This window comes from Aethalodelphis obliquidens, unplaced genomic scaffold (assembly GCF_003676395.1).
Source record: "Aethalodelphis obliquidens isolate GAN/ISIS:26980383/991018 unplaced genomic scaffold, ASM367639v1 scaffold1, whole genome shotgun sequence".
Taxonomy (NCBI): Eukaryota; Metazoa; Chordata; class Mammalia; order Artiodactyla; family Delphinidae; genus Aethalodelphis; species Aethalodelphis obliquidens.
The window spans coordinates 107,416,392-107,429,177 of NW_020837945.1; the positions used below are offsets into that span (position 1 = coordinate 107,416,392).

Consider the following 12,786-nt stretch of genomic DNA (forward strand, 5'->3'; position numbering starts at 1 on the left):
AGAGATATTAAAAAATAATATTTTCCTCTGCTCCTTAGCATGGGATTCCCTGCCCTTCAGACCAAAGGGTCCCTTTCTGTCATTCCAATTGCTCTGCCCGATACTTTCCCAATGCATTTTGCATTCCAGCTACAACAGATTTCATACTTGTACCTCCCAAGAGCACAGAGCACTTTGATGGCATCATGCCTTTGCACGTGCAGTTTCCTTTTGCCTGAAATACCCTCCTTTTAAGTCTGCCTCCTCATTTTATAAGGTAAACTCCTAAACTGGAGATTAAGCTATTTTCTGTCAATGCCAAACACACATTTCTCTGGGGCTGGGGCTATGCAAACCAGCTTTCTTTTTAGACAGCAGAATTCCTTTTGGTTTCTGTCAATAGGGGGCACTAAAGGAAGACTGGGAAACCAGAAGGCCTGAGGAAGTTGAAGGGACTTGTTCCTTCCTATTTGCTTGCAGTTCCTGTAAAGTCACCCAGCAGCGACCCTTCATCCTGACAACAGCAGTTGTTTCCATCCCTAGAAGAACCAGCTTCATCTTACCTTCCTCAGAAACACCAGCACCAGCCAGGCCTATCTCCTCCTCCAAGGTCTGGGTCCCATCTCTGCACAGTACTTCATTCAGCTTCTAAATTCTGATAACCCCAATCTCTCCCCTTGGCTTGCTCAGACCTAGAGGTGGTAGTTGCTTCCTGAAGTTGCTGTCTCTGTGAAATCTCAGTGTTCCCTTTTTGCGTTTTCAATTCTCCAAGACCTGACTAACTAATTTCTTATGTTAAATTTTCTCTGTTGAAATGCTTAATGTGCTTTTGTTTTCCTGACTGATACTTGTCCTCTGTTAAGTGAAAGGTAGCAGAATATGTCACCCCAAAATATGCCATTTTGACGTAAGGATTATTTAGAGCTGAAGGCAATTGAGAAGAAACAGATACAAGAAAAGCTCTCTGCCCTCCCCTATTTGCCTAAATGTAAGACATAAATTTGTAAAGGTGTTCTCCCCTCCCTTCTCTACCAGGAAGAACAGAAGTTAGTTACCCCAGAGATAGCTACATAACAGACTTTACTAACTAGGCCTTATCTTCCATTAATTCCCCCATATATTTACCTTCCCACTATTTGCTGCCCTGGAAATTCAAAGTCTTTTTCCTTTGTCTTGTCACTTCTCTAAAATATCGATTATATTTTTGTTAACATGCTAGGAAGCACAAGTTCTAACCACCTCTTTGAGTTACTCATCACTGACTGCTCCCATGTATGTGTGCAGTGCATGCACTAATAGACTTTTGTTTGTTTTTCTCTTGTTAATCTGTCTTTTGTCAGTCTTATTTGCAGAGCCCCAGCCAATAAACCTAAGATGAGTAAAGGGAAAAGATTTTCCTTCCCTACGTAGGACTACCTGGACCATTTATGCACTCCCTCCCCATCAAAGTGTTTGTTTTTGTGCTTCCCAAGTACCTTTTTTTTTGTGTGTGTGGTACACGGGCCTCTCACTGTTGTGGCCTCTCCCATTGCGGATCACAGGCTCCAGACGCGCAGGCCCAGAGGCCATGGCTCACAGGCCTAGCCGCTCCGATATTCCCGGACTGGGGCACGAACCCGTCCCCTGCATCGGCAGGCGGACTCTCAACCACTGCGCCACCAGGGAAGCCCCCAAGTACCTTTTAGATGGCTCCTTTGAAGAGCTTATCACAGTGTGTTATAATGACTTTCTTATATGAGTGTCCCACCACAGTGTTGTTAACTTCTCAGAAGTAGAGATTTTGTCTTATTCATCTTTTTTTTTTTTGTCTTATTCATCTTTATGGTACCTGTACCTCTCACAATAAATATACACTCAATAACTGATCCTTGAATTAACAAATGAACAATCAAATGATTGCCTGAATACTACAGTAGTTATGTATTTTATCCTGCTAAAACTACAATGACATCTCTTTATCTACAGAATAAATCGCAAGGCCTCCCTTGATCTGGCCCTTTCCTCTCCAGCTTTATCTCCTTCCCACCCCTGTTATTTTAGCCATACTGAATGGCTCTCAGCTCCCAGAACACACCTCTAGGCCTCTGACCTCACTGTCCTTTTGTTGTCGGAAAAATGGGGCGTGAGAGGATGGTCATGTCCCAGGTCTCAGGTGAGTCCCTGGGATAGGCTGCCGAGTGAGGGTCCTTGGCTTCGCAGAGGAAAGAATTCAAAAACAAGCCATAGTAAAGTGAAAGCAGGTTTATTGAGAGAGATACACACTCCAGGGACAGAACGTGGGCCATCTCAGAAGGCTCTGAGAGTAGCACTGGGGGATACACATTCCATAGACAGAATGCAGCCTGTCTCAAAAGGTGAGAGAGCCCAGAGGTGTGGGGGTGATTAGTCTTTATGGGCTAGATAATCTCATAGGCAAAAGAGAGGGAGGAATATTCCAACTATTTTTGGAGAAGGGGTGGAGATTTCCAGGAATTGGGGCACCGCCCACTTTTTGGCCTTTCATGGTCGGTCTTGGAATTGTCATGGCACCTGTGGGCGTGTCATTTAGCATATGCTAATGTATTACAATGAGTGCATAATGAGGCTCAAGGTCTGCTGGGAGTCAGGGCTTCCACCATCTTGGGCCTAGTAGGTCCTAACTGGTTTTTGCTGTATTCTGTTCTTCTTAATGGTTGTGTCATTCTTTTACTACTTGTGCCCTGCCCCCTTCCTGTCTCACTTTCTTCCTAAAATGCTTGGTTCATGTCTGACTCCCTTACTATCCTGCAAGCTATTTGTGGTATTCCTTTATTTCCACTGCCTAGGAGAGTCCTGGGATACAGTAGATACTCAGTGTATAATTATTAAATAAGCATTTCCATACTGCTGCAGTTTCCATCATAATTTTGATACTTGTGCAATACTTTATGCAGGTTATGTGCCACAATTTACTTAATCACTACTTTAGTATTGAATATTAAGATAGTTTCCAGGTCCACTATTATAATCAATGCAGTAGAGTACTTTTTTGTGCAAAGAGCTTGTTTTCTCATAAAGAGAGAATTTATTATTTTTTTCTTTTTCTTAAGAGAAGGGTAGAGTATGATTTAGTAAGTATGATTTTCTCAGTTGATATCAATGGTGATAGACCATTGATGGTAGGCTAGAGGATGTTTTGGGGGTCATTATGTCTAGAAGACCAGTGAAATACTTTGTTTCACAAGTTGAAATATTTTCCTAGTATTTTCAAGTTGCCAATGTCTAAGTATTCTAGACCAAGTATATGTACATGCCTGAATCCTCATTGTCTCCAGCTTCTCTGGAGTACACAGAGGCAGACCTTGGAGATGGGGTGGTTGGAGTTTGAGGAAAAGGATAATATACTGAATATAATTAGCTGGTCAATAGAAATTAAAATCAACTGAAACCACTATCTTCAAATCATACCAAATTTCGTTTTCACTCTTTATTTAGAAACCTCCAAAAAATAAAGGAATTCCTTAATACACAAAACAGAAACACTCATGCAAATTTGTCTAAATAGAAGTCCCCTCTATTGAACTTTGTTTTCCTGGTTTTCATTTTGTAATTGGAGATGTGTTTCCAACATGACATGAAGTCCAGCCGGCATCCTTTCCTAAGCTGTTTTCTGACCACTATAGTTTCAAACAGGTTTAGAATTTCCAAATTAAAGAAGAAGAGAGAGGTAGATAGACAGGAAAGTGGTGCAAGCCTGAAACTGACTTGACTTCTAGCTTTGGGACAGAAACCTTCCTGGACCTGTGGCCTCATCCATGAATTGAGTAGAAGGTCCCCAAAGCCCTTCCTAACTCTGAATTTCCATGACCTCAGATATTTTAGTCCTGATATGTGCAGAGACCTCAACGAAGCTCAAATTATCTTTTGGCTTCCCTGAGTTTTAAGAACTAATAGTGCAGCCTAACTCCCTTGCAGGTGTAAGTCATCTTACATCCCCTTTCCAGATTAAAAACAAAAAAGACCAAAGAATTAACTGCTGTGACTTCTCAGGAAATCTTTGTCTACTTCATTCATTATGATTTGTATGTTCTTCTTCTTCCTGATCTATGTGGAGTCTGACTTGGACTCATTTTACATTCTTTGTTGACAGAGAATCCTGAAATAAATCTCTTAAAAGCTGCAAAAGACATTGTTGCCCACTTTAGCTGAACCTAAATCAGGAGAAATCTAATGGAAATGAATGGCTCTTCCTTGCAATTTATCAAGATTGTTTTGGATTTTATATTGCTGTTGTTATTGTTGTTTTTAGCCCAGAGTTAAAGAATATTCACTTCAATTTGGAGAAGTCACTCTGGGCCATGCCACATGCCCTGGGCTTAGTTTGCAGATAACGAAAGGACTGCTGTCTCCTCTTGCTCCTTCAGGTTTACCCACAATTTATCAGAAGAAAAGGCATTCACACAGCTCCATGTTTCATTTGATTCAGCCAGCCAGTTCCTTCAATTTCCTCTCCAAAAGCACATGCAGCTGTTTATAAAATGCTTCTATTTAGAAGTCCTCCTTAGGAGGCAAAAGGAAATCTTAGGCTTCTTTCAGATAACGTTTTGCGAGTGAGGCTGAGAATAAAAAATATATTCCTATTTGTAAGGAGAAAAATCAATGCTGCCACCCCTACCAAGAGAGCTCAGTGTCCTCACCATGGACCTCTGCTTAGGAAAGGTGGCATTCAAAGGCAACCAGCCCTCTTTACTGCTGGCTCATTGGGCTGGGAGCCAGGACTGCCATGATCCAGTTTAACTAACTGGGAGGGATTGTTTTCAAGGGGAGATGGAGGTCATTAATCAGGGCAGCCCGTATCTAGCTGTCTCAGCGTTCTGAAGTGATATTAGACACGGAAAGGGATGAAAATCAAATAGGAATGTTCAGTAAGGGCAGTTGGTCACTATTAGGAAAGCAGATTTCCCCTGTACTATTCTTCTTTGTTTGAATTCAAGCAGTGAACGTTTCACAAAGCCCGAATGATATGATAAATAATCCAGTAAGTCATGACACAATGCAATGTATATTTTAAATACAAGCCAGAATTTGTTATTTAATTAGAATGTTGCTTAAAATGAGAATAATGTTCTTTCATCATAATTATAGTCTTTGGACTTCCCTGGCAGTCCAGTGGTTAAGACTCCATGCTCCCAATGCAGGGGCATGGGTTCCGTCCCTGGTCGGGGAACTACGATCCTGCATGCCTCATGGCTCGGCCAAAAATAATAATAATAATAATGATAATAATAATAATAATAATAGCCTCAGTTTAGTAAAAGGCAGCATTTCACTTCTTTGTCTTCATTATCAAGCAATTGTGTATTCAAATAGTCAACAAAACTTTTCTTAAACACCTACTGTGTGCTAGTCTAATTCTGATTTAGAACCTTAATTCTGGTCTCATTCACTACATTATTTTTAATGCAAAAATTAAAACGAAAATGTTATACTTTAAGGTCTTTTCCTATTATTCTGTAGGCTGGCAGAGAGAAAATTGCCCAGGCAACTTCTACTACTATTTCAGTGAGAGATGAGTCTTAAGTTTGAAGATACAGCCCTGAACAAGAAAGAAAAGTTCCCTGCCCATGAGGAGGTGTCTTTCTCCAGGGGGAAGCAGACAATAAATAAATAGGTAAATAAATAATTGAAAAATAATTATAGATGATTATAAGTGCTACAATTTAAAAACTAAAACAGGAAGTTTTGATAGAGACTGACTGGCAAAGAAAGTGATAACTGCTCTAAGGTGGTTATGGAAGAATCATTCAGGAGGTAACATATGATCTTAGACCTGAATAATGAGGAAGACCCCAGCCGTGGAAAATCTGGAGGAAGAACCTAGGGAGCATCCAGGGAAAGCCCAAAGGGGATAACCTTGTCGTGGTCAAGGTATAGGAAGAAGGACAAGGTGCCTGCACGCTGTGTGTTAAAAGAGATCTGGGAGATGAGATTGTAGAGGTAGGAAGGGGCTAGATAATGCAAGTCCTGTAGACCACAGTAAAGTTCAACTGGAAAACACTGAAAGACTGCAGGCTATCAGTATTATTTATGTTTTAAAGTTATCATTCTGGCTGCTTTATGAGAGACAGATGGAAGCAAGAAGGCTAGCTTAGAGTAATTGAGGTAAGCGATTAGTAGCTTAATATTGGCAGAGACAGGAAGTAAAGTGGATGGATTTGAGATGTTTTAGAAGCAAGAACCTCCAAACTTGCTGAAGATTTAGATACAAAGGTGAGGGAAATGTAGGAAACCAGGAAAAAGGTTAAGGTTTGAACAACCTTTTTGTTCAAAAAGGTGAATGACAGTGTCATGAGATGGAGAGTGGAATTCAGGGTGGAGGGGAGGAAAAGGTTTGAGGTGAAGGTAAGAATAGAGAATCCTTTGCAGCTCTGTTACGTGGGAGATTTCTGTTGGACACCTGACTGGAGATCCGAAGACTGGAGAAATAAAAGTAGGTGAAATTGGTTTGTAAAAGATAACGTAAAGCTATGGCAGGAGAGAAAAGTGGGAAGCCCAGGACCGGGCCACAAGGCGCTCTAACATTAGAGGTTCAGGATAGCGTGACAAGGAAATTGTCGTAGTACTTAATATACTGTAAATGGAGGCCATTTACAGTATGAAAATGGCCTGGGTATGAAATGCATTAGAGGGGGAATCAAAGATGACATAAACATGCTGAAAGCTGTAGCACTCTGCTATGTCAACTTTCTGCTGTGGTGAAAATAAAGATGAAAACCATTTCGTCTGAGTTAGCAAATACCATGGAAAAATAAATGAAGATCTTTATTCCATGAGGGTATTTATAACACATGACTGTCTCCACATCACTGCTGCCCTCATAAGCAGTTCTTCAGGTGCTATGATTTGTCTAAGCATAGGGGTGCTCTGGGATGAGTTTGGGGGGATATACAGCACACCTTTGCTTATTCAAGATTTGGAGAGTCCTGTTTGTTAATACTGAGTCATTTCCCCAAAGATGGGGTGGGAATCTTATGTCTATGTGTACAATCTCTGGATTAGTTCTACAGAAGTGATGGTTCAGTCTAGTCAGTTCTTAGGAACCAAGCCCATAGAAGTCTTCTACAGGGACTGCTCTCATGTTAGTATGATAAGCCAGCTCTGCCACTTTCTGGCTATATGTCCTGAGACGAGTTACCCAAGCTCTTCAAGTCTCAGTTTCCTCATTTATAAATGATGACAATACTTCACAAGCTTGTGATGAGCTTGAATGAGATACCACGTGCTGAGTGACTAAGCCAGTGCCTCAATGAGTCGTTAGGAGATGCTCAATAAATCTTAGTCTCTTCTCTCTCTTTTCATCCCAGTAACACACTGTAACCCACTAAAACCCCGGGTAATTCTGATTCTGGCCCCATTCACTACGTTACTTTTTGAATGTAAAAATTAAAACTAAAATGTTATAGTTATAGGTCACTTCCTGAATCAGTGATCCTTTTTGTGAGCTGGCAGAGGGAAAATTGCCTAGGCAACTTCTACTGCTATTTCAGTATGAGAAAGATTCTCAGTCAGTGAGCAGCATTCTTTCTCGGTCTGGGTAATTACCTCAGCATTGGTACGGTGCTCGTAACTTCCTATTTAAATTCTAGAGTTTGAGTCTAGTATCTAAACTCAGTAAGAACAGAGAAACTTCCGATCAATTGCTTGCCAGATTTCCCTATTGTACACAGTTCAATAAATCTGTGGCAGAACCACTGCCATTTTTTTCCCATTTCATTTGTTAATTCAACCAGTATATAGGGAGGCCCTACTAGGTGCCCAACACAATGTAGACACGGGAGTGACCATGATAAGCAGGATGGACACAGTCCCTGAACTTACTCTTGCACAGGCCAACGTTAACCAACCTGCTCCACTGGCAGAGAAGTGGCTTTTCTCCTCTGCTCCATTCCTAAGAGGTCATCTACTTAGACGAAAATGCAACTTGTTTAAAGTTCCTGGAATTGTTTGGAAATATGAACTAAAGGTGATTGCCATCTTTTCCCAGACAGCTTTCTCTTTAATTGAGGAATAGAATCTGCTTCCTTTGCGTGTGTATTTTTAATTATAAAAATAACACATGCTTGCTTTAAAATGTGTTAATCTCCCCTAAAATGGGAAGCTTCTCTTCCTTGCCAGAAGAGAAGCTATTAACTGCTAAAATTTGGTGTCTACACTTCCCAGACGTTTCTTCTAAGCAGATACAAATTCATATCTGTGCATACCCACCCCCATGTCCCATAGACACACAATGTTTTGCTTATACGAAGATAATATCATACTGTTCTGTAACTTGATTTTTTTTCACTTAGCAGTATGTCATGGACATATCATTTCAGCATATTAATCTACCTACGCTTTTAGCATGCTACACAATAGTCATGGAATTACTCAGTCATGGTTATTGTTTTTTTAACCATTCTTCTACCGATAGAACTTTGTTTCCAACTTATTGATATTAGAGACAATTATTTAATAAATGTGCTTGTACATACATATTTTCTCATTTGTGTGTGCTTATCTATAGACTAGAATTCCTCTAAGTGGAATTGCTCAGTCAAAGGGCTTGTGCATTTTAAACTTTGATAATGTGAAATTGCCTTCAAGAAAGATGACACCCAATTTAGTTTCCTGTCAACACTATATGAGAATACTCACTTCCTCCCTCTCTGAATATTATTATTCTTAAGTTTGCCAGTCTGATAGGAAAAATGGAATTTCATTTTAGTTTGCAAACTTCTGGTTTCCACTCTGACACGTAAAAAGCTTGGAAAACACCATTCCCATACTTACAAGAAAAAGCTGGACAAACTGAAAATCAATGACTTTTCTTAGATACATCACAGAATTGAAGTTTCAAGGTAAACCACACACTGAAATCTGGAGAGACAGGTGCATTCAGAGAGATACAACAGAAGCCACTGGAGCAGTAAGGGTGGGACCACTTAATTTAACTAATAATTGTGACGAATTGCTGGAGGCTGAGTGTGGATTAGTGTGAGTGAAAAACACCTGGGGCCCCAATCATAGGTGGGCCCCACAGTTTCGAGGTCTTTTTCCCCCAGGAACCCCACTAGGTTCTCATGGTGAGGATCTGAGAAAAATCCCCTCCTCACCCTGGGGTAGGGGTGGGGGGGTGGAGATGGGAAGAGTAGCAAAGGTATAACCCTCCTGGATTCTTCTCCATAATGAAGGCCCACTCTCCAGGGACAACACTGAATCCTTATCCCACTTGGAGGCAGGGATTTCCACCCTACTCCAGCCCCTAGCCTTCTGGTCTCAACTAAAAAAACCCCAAAATACAGTTAACAGGACACTGGGAATGGAGTATGACGTGGGGGGATTGTCCTATATACTTAGTGAGGAGGGAGAGAAACACTTTTAAGACACAGGCCCACCAAAGATGGACTTAATCAGATTATAGAACACTTCCCTTCCCCATACGTTACTGCCATTCCAATAAGCTTCCAATGGATTACATCTGTAAGATCTGAAAAGCCCAAGGCTCTCTGAGTGGGAGTACAAAGGGAAGCCTAAAGCCAAGAGAGGATACAAAAGTAAGGACACCAGAGGAATTTGAAGGCTGTGGAACTTATAACTACAACAAACATTAAACATAGCCTGACTCCAAGCCAGATTAACATAACTCCTTACACTAAAGGTCTATTTACCTCACTACCTATTACTGATACAACATATCTGGCTTTCAACCAAAAAATTACAAGGCATACTAAAAGACAAGAAAAAACACAGTCTGAAGACACAAAGCAAGCATCAGAACCAGATTCAGATATAATACAGATGTTGGAATTATCAGACAATGAATTCAAAATAACTATGATTAATATGTTTTAAAGCACTAATACAGGACTTGCCTGGTGGCACAGTGGTTAAGAATACACCTGCCAATGCAGGGGACACAGGTTCGAGCCCTGGTCTGGGAAGATCCCACATGCTGCGGAACAACTAAGCCCATGTGCCACAACTACTGAGCCCTCATGCCACAACTACTGAAGCCCATGTGCCTAGAGCCCATGCTCTGCAACAAGAGAAGCCACTGCAATGAGAAGCCTGTGAACCACAGCAAAGAGTAGCCCCTGCTCGCCCCAACTAGAGAAAGCCCATGCGCAGCAACGAAGACCCAATGCAGCCAAAAATAAATAAACACCCCCCACATTAAAAAAAAAAGCACTAATACAAAGATAAACAGCATGTAAAACCAATTCAGTAATGTCAGCAGAAAGATAGAAACTATGAGAATCAGAAGGAAATACTAGAAATGAAAAACTGTAATGGAGTTGAAGAATGTTTTCAGTGGGCTCATCTACTGGACAAGGTGAGGAAAGAAACAGTGAATTTGAAGTAGCCCAATAGAAACTTCCCAAATTGAAACTCAAAGAGAAAAAACAATTTTAAAAAACAGAACATTCAAAAACTGTGGGACACCCGTGAGCCATGGCCGCTGAGCCTGCGCATCTGGAGCCTGTGCTCCGCAACGGGAGAGGCCCGCATACTGCAAAAAACAAAAAACCGTGGGACAATATCAAAAGGGCTAACGTGTGTGATTGGAATACTGGAAGGAGAAGGGAACAGGGCATAAACAAGATTTGAAATAATAATGTCAGAATTTTCCAAAATCAGTTATAGACAACAAACCCCCACCAATACCAAGCAAGATAAAAAAGAAAAAAGAAAAATCAAAACCTAGGCATTTTATTTCCCACCTCTTTTATACCAGTGAAGCTTGGAATCCTGGCAATTTGTATTTTTTCTCTAAATTAACTGTTCATATTGTTTGACTATTTTTCCTATAGATTTACAGGAATATTTTATATATTACGTGTAGTAATCCTTTGTCTGTTATGTACATGGCAGGTATTTTCTCCCATAACTTTGTCTGTGGAGCCTTTAACTATACTCAAATATTTAAAATATTTTTAATTTTTAAAAAAAATTTTTTTGATCAATTTTGTCCATCTTTTTCTTTTTTAAAAAATAATTTCTATTTAGCTATTTATTTTAAAATTATTTTTATTTATTATTTTTTGGCTGGTTGGGTCTTCATTGATGTGCGTGGGCTGTCCCTAGTTGCAGTGAGTGGGGGCTACTCTTTGTTGTGGTGCACAGCCTTCTCATTGCAGTGTCTTTTCTTGTTGCTGAGCACAGGCTCTAGGTGCGCAGGCTTCAGTAGTTGCAGCATGTGGGCTCAGTAGTTGTGGCTCGCGGACTCTAGAGCACAGGCTCAGTAGTTGTGGCACACAAGCTTAGTTGCTCTGCGGCATGTGGGATCTTCCCAGACCAGGGCTCGAACCCATGTCCCTTGCACTGGCAGGCAGATTCTTAACCACTGCACCACCAGGGAAGTCCCTTCTTTTTCTTTCTTAAGTTCTGGTTTTTATTTGCTTAGAGATGACCTTTAACTTCCCCAAATTATAAAAAGATTCTTTTTTTCTTTGAATACTTTTTTATATTCAACATATAGCTCTTTAATGTATATGGAATTCATTATTGTGTATGTTATGAGGTAAAGATATACTTTACTATTTTCTAATTAATAACAATTTTCTAATACCAATTAGCAAATAGTCTACTTTTCCCTCCATTAAAATGCCACCTTTATTATTGAAAGATACATATTGAAAATCCTATCCTTCATCTACCTATTTACAACAAACTATTTTTGGACCTTCAATTCCACTTTAGTGAACTATTGATTTATTTCTATGCTAAAAATCACTTTTTATAATTACTATAGCTTTATATTATGTTTAAATGCTCTATTTGGTGAGGTAGGTCATTTTTCTTGTTCTGCTTTTTCAACTCTATCTTTGCTATTTTTACCCATTTTCCATTTAGAATGAGCAAGTCAAATTTTATTTTTTTAAATGCTAATGGGGTTTTGATTGGAGTTGATTCAATTTAGATATTAATTTAGGAAAAAATCAACAGCTTTATAACCTTCAGTCTTTCCATCCAATAACAGGCATTTCTGCCATTATTTAGCTCTTCCTTTATATCCTCTTGGGTAAGGTTTTATAGTTTTCTTCATATGGGTCTTGTGTACTTCTTTTAGGTTTATTCTTTTTATAACAGATAATCTGTTGTTTTGTTGCTATTGTAATTGTAATTCTTCTAATTATAGTAAAGCTTTTTGTTTTTTGTATATTGATATAATATCTGGTCACAATAGTAAATTTTAACTCTTATTAGTTCTAAGTTTTTTTCCAATTAATTGTCTTGGGTTTCCTAAGTAGATTTTTACAATAACCACAAATGATAACTTTTCTATTTATTTCTACGATTTACATCTAATATCTTTTTCCTGCCTTATTACAGTTACCCAACACATTATTAACTAGTAATGATAATTATGCACATCCTTTTAAAAAAATTAATAGGATTGCTTTTAGTATTTCACTATTATGAATAATATTTATTACAGTTTCTGATAAGAAAGTTTTCCTTCTAGTCTTAGCTTGCTAATAATGTTCAAAAGATACAAGCATTCATTTTTAATATGCTTTGAAGCATCTATTAAGATGATCATGTGGATTTTTTCTTTTAATCTATACATGTAATGGATTACTTTAACAGATTTCCTAACATGTTTAAACCATTCTTGCATTGTTATGTAAACACTAGTTGGTTACAGTATTTTATTCTTCTAATGCATTTTGTTTTGCTATTATTTTATTTAAGACTGCTTAAATATCTGATTCATGAGTTGTATTGATGTAGTCATTTTTTTTTCTTCTTTCTTTCCTTTTTTAAATTACTTTTTTAAACTGAAGTATAGTTGATTTACAATGTTGT

The 12,786-nt window shown here is 39.1% G+C and overlaps 1 long non-coding RNA gene across 1 annotated transcript in view; it reads left to right on the forward strand.

The window, feature by feature from the left end:
• The first annotated feature begins 481 nt into the window (after nucleotides 1-481).
• The window catches only part of LOC113624274 (uncharacterized), a 21,346-nt gene continuing 9,041 nt past the window's right edge, over nucleotides 482-12,786 (forward strand). Inside the window, exons 1-2 of the long non-coding RNA XR_003434299.1 lie at nucleotides 482-589; nucleotides 5,455-5,608. This is a non-coding gene — a long non-coding RNA (uncharacterized LOC113624274). The remainder of the gene's footprint in view (nucleotides 590-5,454; nucleotides 5,609-12,786) is intronic.